This window comes from Thalassophryne amazonica, chromosome 14, assembly GCF_902500255.1.
Source record: "Thalassophryne amazonica chromosome 14, fThaAma1.1, whole genome shotgun sequence".
Taxonomy (NCBI): Eukaryota; Metazoa; Chordata; class Actinopteri; order Batrachoidiformes; family Batrachoididae; genus Thalassophryne; species Thalassophryne amazonica.
Window position 1 is genome coordinate 4,784,706 of NC_047116.1, and position 15,827 is coordinate 4,800,532.

The 15,827-nt window shown below is 43.3% G+C and overlaps 1 protein-coding gene across 1 annotated transcript in view; it reads right to left on the reverse strand.

Annotated features, from left to right (window-relative positions):
* Positions 1 to 15,827, reverse strand: part of arhgap15 (Rho GTPase activating protein 15) — a 143,441-nt gene that overhangs the window by 710 nt on the left and 126,904 nt on the right. The window lies entirely within an intron of this gene.

Sequence of the window (15,827 nt, forward strand, 5' to 3'; positions counted from 1 at the left end):
TGGGCACGCCGACAACGTTTATCTTTTATCTTCTGACTGCCATCAAACTCCAAAAACATCAACTTGTGAAGAACTGAGATCAATAAACTGGTCTGGAGACAAGATTTAGGGAAAAAAAAAACTGGCGCGAGCGATTACTGCTAGCTTAAACGCAATGTTCCCCTGAAAAACAAATACCATGTCAAGTGACGCAGACACTGCTGAGGGCAACATGCTGGACCAAGTCCGGACTCAATTCTCCAAACAGATCAGGTCCGGGGGAATCCGGCCTGGACGCTGTCTGGCGTTCACATGAGTAAACAGTGTTGCGCGGGTCAGTTGTATCCCGGCTCTTTTAGTAAGCATCTTCCCCTTAAACGGCCCCACTTGATAGCGTGGGTCGGGTTTCCACCCTGGCACCGCTGGTATGTTATTTAGTGAAAGCAGCTTTAGGTATTCTGAGATCCAGGTTCAACCACGACCCAAACCACACGTAGCTCAGCTTCCATGGGCTGGACGGGCAGGAGACCCAAAGTAAAGTGGAAGGATGTTTAAGTCTGAGTCAGTCTGCCAGGGGAACAGATCCAAACATTGGACTTGTGTTGAACAACATTCTGCGCGGTCAAAGATGCGCCGAGGCAGCGTTTGTCTGTAGAACAATGAGGTCCATACGTCCCCGTGTCCCTCGCCGCTCTTCTTCACATGAAGGTGTTACATTAAAAATGGAGTCAGAGAGAAAACGCAGCGAGGTTTGGCTCATGGACAGACTGGGGGGGGGGGGGTCAGGCCTCTGGGCTGCTCCGAGTCCTGGAACAGGATGGAAGGACTGTGGCGCAGGGCGGCGCTCCAAACTGTCAGTGGGCTGTTGAAGCATTCTGAGGTGGAATCCAGTCCCTCTTTGCCCAGAATGGTTCCCACACAGGGCCCCTCACTGTGTAATTGCATCCAAAAGGTGCTGTCAGCGTGCCAGGCGCGCTCAGCGCCACGTTTATCAGCGCTGGCTTCATTAGCGTGACCTGCTGTGGCGTCTTCTGCTGTCAGGTTCTAAAACAGCGGTCACAGCGTTTAAAATGTTTACATGCAGCGCTATCCACAAACTCAGGAACACCTGAGGTCCATAAATATTTGAACGTTAGCGTTTCCTCATCAATTTCACAGCACAAAGACCATCAGAGGAGCAGGAGGCTGAGACGGTAGTTCAGGAGGAGACACTAAGAAGAGAAGAAAAGCAGCAGAAGTAACCGACAAAGTCCAAGAAAAGTACGTGGACGAGGTCTGGACACGAGGAGAAACATTGAACGATATGAACGAAGAGTGAGGAGAGGAAGGCACAGGGGGTGGAGTAAAGGAAGGCGGGAGTGTGCTGACTGGAGAAAGTCCACCAGAACCGCTGGAAAAGAACTTGAACTCTTTCACTGTCCAAATATTTGTGGTCCTAAAAGGACGAGGAGCAGCCTGGAGAATGCAGCTCCTCGGTGGTTAATGACATGTGACGGGTGACATGTTGGGGTGTCGTTACGCTGCAGCAGAAGAGGCAACGTGCACATCCACGTGCACAACCCTCCACCTCATTAATGAGCCTGATGATCATCAGCAGCGACACCATCGTTACGAATAATTATCATCTGACTTTAGGCAAAGAAACGAACATTTTAAACACGCGGTTCACCGCAAAAATGTCAAAAAACACAGATGCAGTGTTTTATTCTTTGCACAGACAGACACCTCCGTTCTGCACCCTGTCTCTTTCCGTCTGTCGTTTTCAGTTCTGAGGTATAAAATATTTCTGTCTGCAGATGAACAGAAGCTTAATTACTGTTAATATCAAAGTTATTTTTTTCTCACTTTTCAAACGTAGCGACTGATTCAAGAAAAAATGTCCCACAGAGACACTCATTTGTGTCTTCCTGTGCATGTGAGGACAGACTTTATCACTCGTCATCTCTCTGAACCCGCTGAGCCTTACGTGCTGCCTTGTGTCTTGCGGTCTCAGGACGTTGACCTGCTTTACTGTCCTTTTCTTTAACAGCCAAATTAAGCAAAATTTGTTGAAGTCTTTGATCTTTTAATTTAATCTTTGTTTCTACTGAAGTTTTTGGACTTTGTGATGTTTCTGGTCCACGTGTTTGAACAGTTTCAGATTTCTGGTTTTAGCACTTTGATTGTGTTCTTGAGAGCACGTCATGAATAAACTCTAATCGCTGGTGTTGGTGCAGATCTGATCTGGGACCTGAATCAGGATCAGAGCTAACAGGATGAGGTGCAGTGACGTGGATTTGATCCTTTACTGGTTTCATCAGCTTCCATCTCTCAGCAAAGAAGTAATATTTAACGTGTGGGTCGACGTCTCCAATCAGAGCGCTTGTTTCCTCTCACACACTGAAACATGGTTCCAGTTGCTTCATATGGTTCCTGGGTGTCGCGGTGACTTCCTGTGACTCCGTGTTGGGGGGGGGCATCCTTGAGTGCAGCGTTTCTGAAACCTGATTAGCGCGTGTACACACTATAATTTTCCATTTCTGTCTGTAATGAAGCTGCGTGGTGCATGCACGCGGTCCATCATGGCCGCGTGCTGTCCCGACATTAGCATTTTAACTTCATTACAGCGGCGCAGTGATGTAGCGGCTCTGACGGCTGCAGCTAATGGCTCGCTAACCACGTCAGCTCAGAGGACTTGGATCTCTGGCCTGATCCTTCACCTGCAGTCAGCCGTCAGGACGCCAGCATTAACACACAAACCACACTTCCTGTTTCCTTCTGTGTCCTGCCACCATGTCGTGACCTGAACTCTGACCCTGTGAGTGTCCTCACTTGGACACGATCGCCCTCCAGGACCGAAAATAAAACTGATTCTTGCATCAGACAAGTGGATTTCCTGTTTGTTTCTCTGGTGGAGATCGAACTCTGAGGACACAGAAACCGTGATAGTTAGCACCCAGAACAGATCAATGTTCGATGAATGTTGACAAGTCCAGACGCAAGAAGTCTGGCGTAACAGCAGAACGCATCAAATGTAAGAGCGGCGCCTCCACACTGAGCGCACTCAGGAGCGACCAAACAAAAGGTGTGTGGCTCTCGATCTGCGGACAGACGGCCGGAGAGATGTTCTGACAATGAAACGTGCAGCGTGCAAAGAGAATTTAAAAAAGCTGCAGAACTCTAGATGCTAACTTGTGCAACAATCTTTTAAACGTACGTGCTGGAATACGCAGCGTGCACACAGCCTCTGATCCAGCTCAATTTCAGGCAGTGGAAGAGAATCACATCATCATTTTTCTTTATTAAACAGTCTGTTGTTTGGATCATGTCACGTCAGGCTGAATGTGTCAGTTGTGTTTAACACAAACTTCACAGCAAATGACGCATTGTTGCTACGTTCTCCGTTTTGCAACAGCAGGTGGCAGCACTGAGACAATACCACCACAAGTAGACGTTGTGACGGAGGCCCAAATCACCGACCACCAAAAACCACACCCACACAGAAAAGGCAGGCAACAGGTCTTTGTGACATCATAAAGGAAGAATTAGCTCAAACATTCATCCACAAACATCTGAAGACAGAAGCGGTCACATGACCTCTGCCCTCTTCTTTTACTCATCACTTCCTCCTCTGCCTCCAGTTTCCTTTGAACTTCTGCTTTCTTTTAAACCAACATCACATGTGTTTCAGCTAACTTTTTTTTTTGTTTGGCCTCAGAAGAAACACTCAAACTTTCAAATGTTCACTAGCTAACAGTGACTCATGGACACAGTGGCGACATGCACACAGGCGGGTGTACGGCGAGCCCAGGAGCTGACTTCAGGGCTCCTGTTGTGAACTGATGAACCACTGATATTCCAACATAAGACGACGTGTGTGCACTAAGTTGCCAATGCTAATTAACTAGCATCTCATTTTCCTGCGCAGGGGCACAATACGGAATGGGAGCTGGACCATGATGGTGTCCCCTCTGTCCCTCCTCGCCTGGAAGGCTTCCACTAATTGGGTCAGGATTGCTGACTCCTTCAGGATCACAGACAATAAATTGAAGGGGGGGGGGGGGGGGGGTGAGAAGCCCCAGGGGGAAAATAATCAAAGTGAAGCAACAGCGCCCACGTCTGGGCTGAGCCAGAAATACATCCAGTAAACATTTGCTTTGAGTGTCTTCACAGTGAAAACATCAAACACACATTGAGTCTCACCAAAAGGATCTAATGAAGTCCAGCTGGACGGGATTCACTCAGACCATGAAGCTCCCAGTCTCAGGTTCATGTTTCAGAAAGAAGTGGGCGGAGACATTCACGTAACAAGTGGGAAATATTTTTAATTCATGTTGACAAAGTAAGAGCACGAAGCTCTGAGAACTCCAGGTTTCGGAGTCGTCGGGGCTAACTGTCCCGTCTACCCCACATGGGGTTGGATGCGTTTTGGATTTTCACAGAAGCAGAGGGTGAGTGTGCGCCATCTGGCGGTGAGTTTTTAAAGATGTTGTGGTTCTGAAGGCTTTGTTTTGGATGTTGGTCTAGATGAGGATCAGCACCTCCAAATCTAAGGTCATGGTCGTTTCCAGGAAAACAACAGATTTGTTCTTCGGGTCTGGATGGATCTGTTCCCCCGACTGAAGACGAGTCAGGCTTTTGAGGTCTTGTTCTTGCTGTGGAAGGTCACAGTGAGGACACAGACCAGAAGACAAAGATCTCACTCTAACACTCACCTGTGGCCACAAAAAGAAAGACATCACTGATACCAGAAACCACAGTAAGTGTCCTCTTGTGGATCTTTGACAGAGGGAGTTGTCCTGATATTCTTAAGGGTCTGGGTTTCAGTTTCTGATATGGATACCTATTGGATGCCTCCCTTTTGGGTTTTTTTGGCACGTCCATGTAGGAGGAGATCCTGGATTAGAACAGAACACACTGGAGGGATTACGGATCTCATCCAGCCCCGGATAGCCTTGGTAGGAACTGCAGATTGTGGCTGGCAGAGGAATTACCTTAAACTCTCACCACCGCAAACCAACATGAGATACGCAGCAGAAAACGCTTTGACAAGATGGAGATCATGTCCGAAACCCAGACTCATCCGCCGCTTCCTTCAAAATAAACACAAACCCAACACCAATCAGCAGAAACTCTTTTTGTGCTCAGAGGAGAAAATATTTGAAACACACTGCAGCAGCGTTCCCCTCAAACAAAGGGTCCGAGTCTAAACCTCGACCTTGGGGCATATTGACCCCAACAAATGCCATGACGTGGGAGCGAGACGCACCGAATCGTACAAACTTTACAGGCTGCTGTTGGTACAGTTACTGTCCGTAAAAAGTCTCAAACAGGACTACGCGCGTCATAGTTTTAAGTAATCCAACAAACGTTTGTGTCAACACAGCGGTCTGGTACGTATTTGGTGCCAAGCACAGATGCCGTAACTCCGTTGGGTCAACAATAGCAATAATGGCGGTGCTGTGTGCCGCTCTGTGGAAGACTGAACCACACAACGTACACAAAAACATACAAAAGAAAAAGAATCATTCATTTACCTTCACTCACCAACAGGGTGCAGGTCTGAGTACACGACAGCTCAGACAGTACACATCGACTCAGAACGTACGCAGAGAGCTCCGAAAACACGCAGAGAGCTCCGAAAACACGCAGAGAGCGCCGAAAACACGCAGAGAGCGCCGAAAACACGCAGAGAGCTCCGAAAACACAGAGAGAGCTCCCAAAGTATGCAGAGAATTACGAAAGCACACAGAGCTCAGAAAACACACAGAGAATTCCGACAACACGCAGAGAGCTCCCAAAGTAAGCAGAGAGCTCTGAAAACACGCAGAGAGCTCCCAAAGTAAGCAGAGAGCTCCGAAAAGACGCAGAGAGCTCCCAAAGTAAGCAGAGAGCTCCGAAAAGACGCAGAGAGCTCCCAAAGTAAGCAGAGAGCTCCGAAAACACGCAGAGAGCTCCCAAAGTAAGCAGAGAGCTCCGAAAACACGCAGAGAGCTCCCAAAGTAAGCAGAGAGCTCCGAAAACACGCAGAGAGCTCCCAAAGTAAGCAGAGAGCTCCGAAAACACGCAGAGAGCTCCCAATGTACGCAGAGAATTCCGACAACACGCAGAGAGCTCCGAAAGCACGCATTTGTGTTGACTAAACTTTGAAGCAGCTGATTCGAGATTTTCTTTCATGCTGATCTTCTTCCTTATATTTCAGCAACTAGCTTTATGACATCACAAAGATCTTTCTTGGCTTAAAACTTTGCTGAAATTGTGTCCAATTTTCAGTGATGCTGTAAATTAAATAGTTAAATAATTTTGGCTTGATTCCTAGGTTACCATGGTAAGTGGTGCCTCTCATGAGAAAGGTGTAATTGTATTTAAAAAAAAAAATCCAAACATTAGACGACTTCATGTGATTATTTTGTCAAGATATTTTAAACTACTGCTCGAGAATAAAGAGTTAAATTCTTCACTTGGACTTTGTAAAGTTACATAAAATGTTTAAGGCGTAAATGTTGCGCAGCGCAGCTAACAGTTAGCTTCAACAGCTAACATGATATCAGGTTTTGTGTGTGCGGATCTAAAACCTCACGGACCAGAACCCCAGCGGGTCCTCGTGCTCAGTTGGCAGCGGTGGGCGGAGCCAGGCCTCTGCAGAGGTGGTTTGTTTTGTGCTGCGCTCAGGTCAGCACGTTCACGGACACTTTGTGGTAAATCCACAGCGAGAAATAGACGAGCTAAGTGAAGGTAGGACTCAGAGAATCTGGTCTGCTGGACCACATCATCACAATGTGAGTACACAGCTCCAGACTGAAGCCAGACCCCATGGACCGAAGCAAAAACAGGACCCAGGAACGCCGCTTCCACAGGAAGCCACAACAAAGGACCCGAGGACTTCACCGACTCCAACATGAGCAGCCAGCACCGAAATAAATAGTCAGAAACCACCGCCGCCATACGTCCAAAAAAACACCAGCACAAACTAGACTCAGAACGGTTCTGGATACCAGATCCAGGACTGTGAGCAATTCTGATGGGCCACAACAGACTCCGCCCTCACAAAGGTTTTTATAGTAACCGCTGCACCAATCCAAGCCGAGTCCATCAGTATCATCATAACTATTATAAACAACTACCAGAACAAATTACCAATCTGAGCCAAGTCCATCAGTATCATCTTAACTATTTAAACAACTACTATAACAAATTACCAATCTGAGCCAAGTCCATCAGTATCATCTTAACTATTATAAACAACTATCAGAACAAATTACCAATCTGAGCCAAATACCATAACAACTACTATAGCAAATTACCAATCTGAGCAAAGTCCATCAGTATCATCATAACTATTATAAACAACTATCAGAACACATTACCAATCTGAGCCAAGTCCATCAGTATCATCTTAACTATTTAAACAACTACTATAACAAATTACCAATCTGAGCCAAGTCCATCAGTATCATCTTAACTATTATAAACAACTATCAGAACAAATTACCAATCTGAGCCAAATACCATCAAAACTATTATAAACTACTATAGCAAATTACCAATCTGAGCAAAGTCCATCAGTATCATCATAACTATTATAAACAACTATCAGAACACATTACCAATCTGAGCCAAATACCATCAAAACTATTATAAACAACTACTATAGCAAATTACCAATCTGAGCCAAGTCCATCAGTATCATCATAACTATTATAAACAACTACCAGAACAAATCACCAATCTGAGCCAAGTCCATCAGTATCATCTTAACTATTATAAACAACTATCAGAACAAATTACCAATCTGAGCCAAATACCATCAAAACTATTATAAACAACTACTATAGCAAATTACCAATCTGAGCAAAGTCCATCAGTATCATCATAACTATTATAAACAACTATCAGAACACATTACCAATCTGAGCCAAATACCATCAAAACTATTATAAACAACTACCATAACCAATTACCAATCTGAGCCAAGTCCATCAGTATCATCATAAGTATTATAAACAACTACCATAACCAATTACCAATCTGAGCCAAGTCCATCAGTATCATCATAAGTATTATAAACAACTACCAGAACCAATTACCAATCTGAGCCAAGTCCATCAGTATCATAACTATTATAAACAACTACCAGAACCAATTACCAATCTGAGCCAAGTCCATCAGTATCATCATAACTATTATAAACAACTACCAGAACCAATTACCAATCTGAGCCAAGTCCATCAGTATCATCATAACTATTATAAACAACTACCATAACCAATTACCAATCTGAGCCAAGTCCATCAGTATCATCATAAGTATTATAAACAACTACCAGAACCAATTACCAATCTGAGCCAAGTCCATCAGTATCATCATAAGTATTATAAACAACTACCATAACCAATTACCAATCTGAGCCAAGTCCATCAGTATCATCATAACTATTATAAACAACTACCAGAACCAATTACCAATCTGAGCCAAGTCCATCAGTATCATAACTATTATAAACAACTACCAGAACCAATTACCAATCTGAGCCAAGTCCATCAGTATCATCATAACTATTATAAACAACTACCAGAACCAATTACCAATCTGAGCCAAGTCCATCAGTATCATCATAACTATTATAAACAACTACCATAACCAATTACCAATCTGAGCCAAGTCCATCAGTATCATCATAAGTATTATAAACAACTACCAGAACCAATTACCAATCTGAGCCAAGTCCATCAGTATCATCATAACTATTATAAACAACTACCATAACCAATTACCAATCTGAGCCAAGTCCATCAGTATCATCATAAGTATTATAAACAACTACCAGAACCAATTACCAATCTGAGCCAAGTCCATCAGTATCATCATAAGTATTATAAACAACTACCATAACCAATTACCAATCTGAGCCAAGTCCATCAGTATCATCATAACTATTATAAACAACTACCAGAACCAATTACCAATCTGAGCCAAGTCCATCAGTATCATCATAAGTATTATAAACAACTACCATAACCAATTACCAATCTGAGCCAAGTCCATCAGTATCATCATAACTATTATAAACAACTACCAGAACCAATTACCAATCTGAGCCAAGTCCATCAGTATCATCATAAGTATTATAAACAACTACCATAACCAATTACCAATCTGAGCCAAATATCACCGGAACTACTGGCGCAGTTTTGTAGGCAGCAAGGCTTTAGCTTTATTGATAACTGACCTTCGTTTTACGCTTTTTACTCTTTTAATTCATTTATTAGTAATTGGAGCGTGCCGCGGCCTCAACTTTACCTAAATTCTGGGTCTTTTAGTGAAGTTTAGGGCTAGCGGCCGGCGATCACCTTAGTATTTCTCTGTTTTTCTTGTTGTTTAATGCTGACAAATTATACAGTATTTTTTGTCTTTCTGATGCCTGATTCTGTTTTTTCTCTCTGTTTAAGGTGCAGCTCCATCCAGAGATGGGAGTTGTATTTGTGTTGGCGACCCTCTTGTCCTGTGCACCAACAGCATTTCTTGTATAATCATCCGTGAATTGTTCTGTATTGTTTTGTATTGTACTGAATTGCAGTAGCCTGGCTTTGCTGATTTTCACAGATCTGGCAACTTGCTTCTGACGGATTGTTTGTTGCTGTGACTCCACTCTGAACTTCACACGGTTGTATACGCTTCTTTTATTTCTGTTCACCCTTCTGGTTATTAACTGTATCTACTCTGAACGTTATTTAACAACAGTCCTGTTGTGAATCGCTAGCAGTTAGTATTTGCTAGCGGTTAGCCTTCACTAGCTAGGTCGACCCCTCCCCTCTCCGTTGTTACTTTTATAGCTGTTTCTTTTCTACCCGTCTAATACTTCTGTTCATTTTTCAGTTGAACTGCTGTGAATTTTAAGTAATTAGTTTACTCCGGTGTAAAATCTTAGAAGCGGCTAGCATTTTCGCTAGCGGTTAGCTTGTGTTAGCTATTTCAGACCCCCGTCGTCATTTTTTCATTTCATTTTTTTACACTCCTGTTAGTTAATTAACTGTTTAGTGTATTTTATAGCTGCTGCTTTTTTTTTTACCTGTTTAATACTTCTGTTAGTTTTTCGGCGTTCCTTTTCAGTAATTCTACAGCTAGCCAGGCCCCTGTAGTCGGTGCGGACCAAGGTAGCTTAGCCGCCGTTAGTTCCCCCCTGGCAGATCCCGTGCAGTCGGGAAAGCAGGCTGACTGGGTGACTGTGAGGAGGAAGCGTAGCCCTAAACAGAAGCCCCGTGTACACCGTCAACCCGTTCACATCTCTAACCGTTTTTCCCCACTCGACGACACACCCGCCGAGGATCAAACTCTGGTTATTGGCGACTCTGTTTTGAGAAATGTGAAGTTAGCGACACCAGCAACCATTGTCAATTGTCTTCCGGGGGCCAGAGCAGGCGACATCGAAGGACATTTGAAATTGCTGGCTAAGGCTAAGCGTAAATTTGGTAAGATTGTAATTCACGTCGGCAGTAATGACACTCGGTTACGCCAATCGGAGGTCACTAAAATTAACATTAAATCGGTGTGTAACTTTGCAAAAACAATGTCGGACTCTGTTGTTTTCTCTGGGCCCCTCCCCAATCAGACCGGGAGTGACATGTTTAGCCGCATGTTCTCCTTGAATTGCTGGCTGTCTGAGTGGTGTCCAAAAAATGAGGTGGGCTTCATTGATAATTGGCAAAGCTTCTGGGGAAAACCTGGTCTTGTTAGGAGAGACGGCATCCATCCCACTTTAGATGGAGCAGCTCTCATTTCTAGAAATCTGGCCAATTTTTTTGGATCCTCCAAACTATGACTGTCTAGCGTTGGGACCAGGAGGCAGAGCTGTGGTCTTATACACCTCTCTGCAGCTTCTCTCCCCCTGCCGTCCCCTCATTACCCCATCCCCGTAGAGACGGTGCCTGCTTCCAGACCACCAATAACCAGCAAAAATCTATTTAAGCAAAAAAATTCAAAAAGAAAAAATAATATAGCACCTTCAACTGCACCACAGACTAAAACAGTTAAATGTGGTCTATTAAACATTAGGTCTCTTTCTTCTAAGTCCCTGTTGGTAAATGATATAATAATTGATCAACGTATTGATTTATTCTGCCTAACAGAAACTTGGTTACAGCAGGATGAATATGTTAGTTTAAATGAGTCAACACCCCCGAGTCACACTAACTGTCAGAATGCTCGTAGCACGGGCCGGGGCGGAGGATTAGCAGCAATCTTCCATTCCAGCTTATTAATTAATCAAAAACCCAGACAGAGCTTTAATTCATTTGAAAGCTTGTCTCTTAGTCTTGTCCATCCAAATTGGAAGTCCCAAAAACCAGTTTTATTTGTTATTATCTATCGTCCACCTGGTCGTTACTGTGAGTTTCTCTGTGAATTTTCAGACCTTTTGTCTGACTTAGTGCTTAGCTCAGATAAGATAATTATAGTGGGCGATTTTAACATCCACACAGATGCTGAGAATGACAGCCTCAACACTGCATTTAATCTATTATTAGACTCTATCGGCTTTGCTCAAAAAGTAAATGAGTCCACCCACCACTTTAATCATATCTTAGATCTTGTTCTGACTTATGGTATGGAAATAGAAGACTTAACAGTATTCCCTGAAAACCCCCTTCTGTCTGATCATTTCTTAATAACATTTACATTTACCCTGATGGACTACCCAGCAGTGGGGAATAAGTTTCATTACACTAGAAGTCTTTCAGAAAGCGCTGTAACTAGGTTTAAGGATATGATTCCTTCTTTATGTTCTCTAATGTCATATACCAACACAGAGCAGAGTAGCTACCTAAACTCTGTAAGGGAGCTAGAGTATCTCGTCAATAGTTTTACATCCTCATTGAAGACAACTTTGGATGCTGTAGCTCCTCTGAAAAAGAGAGCTTTAAATCAGAAGTGTCTGACTCCGTGGTATAACTCACAAACTCGTAGCTTAAAGCAGATAACCCGTAAGTTGGAGAGGAAATGGCGTCTCACTAATTTAGAAGATCTTCACTTAGCCTGGAAAAAGAGTTTGTTGCTCTATAAGAAAGCCCTCCGTGAAGCTAGGACATCTTTCTACTCATCACTAATTGAAGAAAATAAGAACAACCCCAGGTTTCTTTTCAGCACTGTAGCCAGGCTGACAAAGAGTCAGAGCTCTATTGAGCTGAGTATTCCATTAACTTTAACTAGTGATGACTTCATGACTTTCTTTGCTAACAAAATTTTGACTATTAGAGAAAAAATTACTCATAACCATCCCAAAGATGTATCGTTATCTTTGGCTGCTTTCAGTGATGCCGGTATTTGGTTAGACTCTTTCTCTCCGATTGTTCTGCCTGAGTTATTTTCATTAGTTACTTCATCCAAACCATCAACATGCTTATTAGACCCCATTCCTGCCAGGCTGCTCAAGGAAGTCCTACCATTATTTAATGCTTCAATCTTAAATATGATCAATCTATCTTTGTTAGTTGGTTATGTACCACAGGCCTTTAAGGTGGCAGTAATTAAACCATTACTTAAAAAGCCATCACTTGACCCAGCTATCTTAGCTAATTATAGGCCAATCTCCAACCTTCCTTTTCTCTCAAAGATTCTTGAGAGGGTAGTTGTAAAACAGCTAACTGATCACCTGCAGAGGAATGGTCTATTTGAAGAGTTTCAGTCAGGTTTTAGAATTCATCATAGTACAGAAACAGCATTAGTGAAGGTTACAAATGATCTTCTTATGGCTTCGGACAGTGGACTTATCTCTGTGCTTGTTCTGTTGGACCTCAGTGCTGCTTTTGATACTGTTGACCATAAAATTTTATTACAGAGATTAGAGCATGTCATAGGTATTAAAGGCATTGCGCTGCGGTGGTTTGAATCATATTTGTCTAATAGATTACAGTTTGTTCATGTAAATGGGGAATCTTCTTCACAGACTAAAGTTAATTATGGAGTTCCACAAGGTTCTGTGCTAGGACCAATTTTATTCACTTTATACATGCTTCCCTTGGGCAGTATTATTAGACGGTATTGCTTAAATTTTCATTGTTACGCAGATGATACCCAGCTTTATCTATCCATGAAGCCAGAGGATACACACCAATTAGCTAAACTGCAGGATTGTCTTACAGACATAAAGACATGGATGACCTCTAATTTCCTGCTTTTAAACTCAGATAAAACTGAAGTTATTGTACTTGGCCCCACAAATCTTAGAAGCATGGTGTCTAACCAGATCGTTACTCTGGATGGCATTTCCCTGATCTCTAGTAATACTGTGAGAAATCTTGGAGTTATTTTTGATCAGGATATGTCATTCAAAGCGCATATTAAACAAATATGTAGGACTGCCTTTTTGCATTTACGCAATATTTCTAAAATCAGAAAGGTCTTGTCTCAGAGTGATGCTGAAAAACTAATTCATGCATTTATTTCCTCTAGGCTGGACTATTGTAATTCATTATTATCAGGTTGTCCTAAAAGTTCCCTAAAAAGACTTCAGTTGGTTCAGAATGCTGCAGCTAGAGTACTGACGGGGACTAGCAGGAGAGAGCATATCTCACCCGTGTTGGCCTCTCTTCATTGGCTTCCTGTTAATTCTAGAATAGAATTTAAAATTCTTCTTCTTACTTATAAGGTTTTGAATAATCAGGTCCCATCTTATCTTAGGGACCTCGTAGTACCATATTACCCCATTAGAGCGCTTCGCTCTCAGACTGCGGGCTTACTTGTGGTTCCTAGGGTTTGTAAGAGTAGAATGGGAGGCAGAGCCTTCAGCTTTCAGGCTCCTCTCCTGTGGAACCAGCTCCCAATTCAGATCAGGGAGACAGACACCCTCTCTACTTTTAAGATTAGGCTTAAAACTTTCCTTTTTGCTAAAGCTTATAGTTAGGGCTGGATCAGGTGACCCTGAACCATCCCTTAGTTATGCTGCTATAGACGTAGACTGTGGGGGGGTTCCCATGATGCACTGTTTCTTTCTTTTTTTGCTCCGTATGCATCACTCTGCATTTAATCATTAGTGATCGATCTCTGCCCCCCTTCTCGGCATGTCTTTTTCCTGGTTCTTTCCCTCAGCCCCAACCAGTCTCAGCAGAAGACTGCCCCTCCCTGAGCCTGGTTCTGCTGGAGGTTTCTTCCTGTTAAAAGGGAGTTTTTCCTTCCCACTGTGGCCAAGTGCTTGCTCATAGGGGGTCGTTTTGACCGTTGGGGTTTTTCATGGTTATTGTATGGCCTTGCCTTGCAATATGGAGCGCCTTGGGACAACTGTTTGTTGTGATTTGGCGCTATATAAGAAAAAAGTTGATTGATTGATTGATTGATTTATCTGTGTCTGTGTGAGCCTTAGGAGTGGTTAGCTTATCCATTATTGGTTAGCTCGTGTTCGTTTGGCTACATTCTTGAATTTCTTAGTGCACAAAGTACACTACAAATCCTACTTTACACCCTCCGTAAATCCTGCATGATGTTGGAAGATAGGGTGGCTCTCTTAGAGAGCTGTGTCCGTAAGTTAGAGCAGCTTCTTAGCTCAGTGGAATTAGATGTTACGGGCACTCCAGATGAGGTTAGTGTTGGGCCGGCTAGCGAGCCCATTAGCATCAGCTTAGAAACGCCGGCTGTGGAGGATGGCTTTCGGACTGTGGCTAGGCGGAGAAAAGCCCATAGGGCTTGGTGCCCGGTTGTGGCACCCTGATCACACTCGCCAGTGCGAACTGTGAATCGGTTCTCCCCCTTGGATTTGCCTGATGTGAATTCTCCGAGTCCACGCGTGACTTCCACTCCTGTCTCCAGGCCGAAACACTGGACTTTAGTGATAGGGGATTCTATCACCCACAAAGTCAGATTACAGACGCCGGCTGACGTTAAATGTATTCCTGGGGCCAGAGTTCCCGACATTGCCTCTCATCTTAGGGTGCTGACGCTGCAGAAGGGAAGACAGATGAAGGAACATGATGTGAGATAGAGTCACATAGTTATTCACGTTGGCACCAATGATATCAGGATGAAGCACTCAGAGTTCACAAAAATGGACATAGAGAGGACTTGTGACCTTGCCAGAAAGATGTGTCGGCATTGATTAATAGTCTCTGGTCCCCTCCCCTCCCGGAGTACTGATGAGGTGTTTAGCAGGCTGACATTGTTAAATAGATGGCTGGCGCAGTTTTGTAGACAGCAAGGCTTTAGCTTTATTGATAACTGGCCTTCGGCAGTTATCAATACTGCCGAAGTTGTGAATTATTCTGTAATTTATGTCTGTATCATGGCCCAAGCAGAGGGTCACCCCTTTGAGTCTGGTCTGCTTGAGGTTTCTTCCTCAGAGGGAGTTTTTCTTACCACTGTTGCTCTGGGGGTTGGTAAGGTTAGACCTTACGTGTGTGAAGCACTTTGAGGCAACTCTGTTGTGATTTGGCGCTATATAAATGAAAATAAATTGAAATTAAATTGAAATTGAAAAAAACTATTATGAACAACTACCATAGCCAATTACCAGTGGTGGGCATAGCTAACCAAAAAGTTAGCTTCGATGATCGCTAATCCGCCAACTGAAAAGTAAAATTATATAACGCTATAAACCACTAAAAAACATTTAGCAGAAGTTACAGCTAACCACGAGTGTTTAGGATTGACTCAGTACACAGTCAGCTAAGTCAATTTTGAGTTGAAGCACTGTGCTTAAAAAAATACATAGAAGCTAACAAATACATGCCACCACCATGGGCCTGTAGATGCAGACTGTGCACGATCTGGAGCTTTTAAATAGGAATTTGATAAACTGTGTGATCATTCATTTATTTGTTTATTTTTGATTTTAATTTCAATACAAAACCAACCCGAGTGTTTTGAAGCTTTTATGACGCATCGAG